Genomic DNA, 911 nt, shown 5'->3' with positions numbered 1-911 from the left:
TTTGGTGCCAATGTGTTTTTTGTTTGACACATACTTGAGACTTATTTTTTATTTTAAGGTTGTTGGTTGTCCAACCAAGAGATATTCCACAGCAGTGACTACTTTTTATAACATTGGCATACAGGTTAATCAATAGTGTATAAAAGTGAGTTTTTCTATATAACTAGTGGTCCAGTGTTGCATTATAGCCATGAAGTAAGCAGGGATGTGAACATTTTGATTATCAGTATCTCAGAACTATGCTTTGCGTAGATTGAACCTTAGTCCCAAGGTCACCAATGATCATTTCTACTAAGGTTCAATCTATGCAAAGCATAGTTCTGAGATACTGATAATCAAAGTTTTCACATCCCAGACCAAGTGTTTTATAGTGAATCCTTTCATTACACATTTGTCCTCACCTTAAAAGGAAACTGGAGTGCAGAGCTTCAAAATCCTGAGACATTAAAAGAAATGTAGAAGTTGCAATTGCAGATATGTTCAGTCACAACTAGCTATTTGAATACATAAATGATATAACTATAGGTAGTAATTAGTCTGATCATGGGTTCTGACTGTCATCACAATTTACTTATAATTTCAGACTTTTTTTGCTTGCGTGCCATTATTTCTGGCTAGCATAGACCATACTTAGAGGGCGATGGCAAAGACAGACCAATCAGAACACGTCTCTTTGTTCAGGCTTGTGATTGGACTGCAGATAACCTTACAGCGCAAAGTCCAGATGGGTTTATGCAGATTGAACTTTGTAGTCTTTACTTTTCTTCACACAGACATGTAGAACCAGCTAAAGATCAATTATGTGAATCATTTTTGACAAATGTCAGAGTCAAGGTCTCGAAGTTCTAGATAAATTTCACATTGATTCTAATGACAGTTTATTGCACTAAGGACAAAAAGCATCCTTAAGT

This window comes from Salvelinus sp. IW2-2015, linkage group LG13 (assembly GCF_002910315.2).
Source record: "Salvelinus sp. IW2-2015 linkage group LG13, ASM291031v2, whole genome shotgun sequence".
Lineage (NCBI taxonomy): Eukaryota > Metazoa > Chordata > Actinopteri > Salmoniformes > Salmonidae > Salvelinus > Salvelinus sp. IW2-2015.
The sequence above is the reverse complement of the archived record's forward strand: the minus strand, read 5'-3'. Positions refer to the sequence as shown.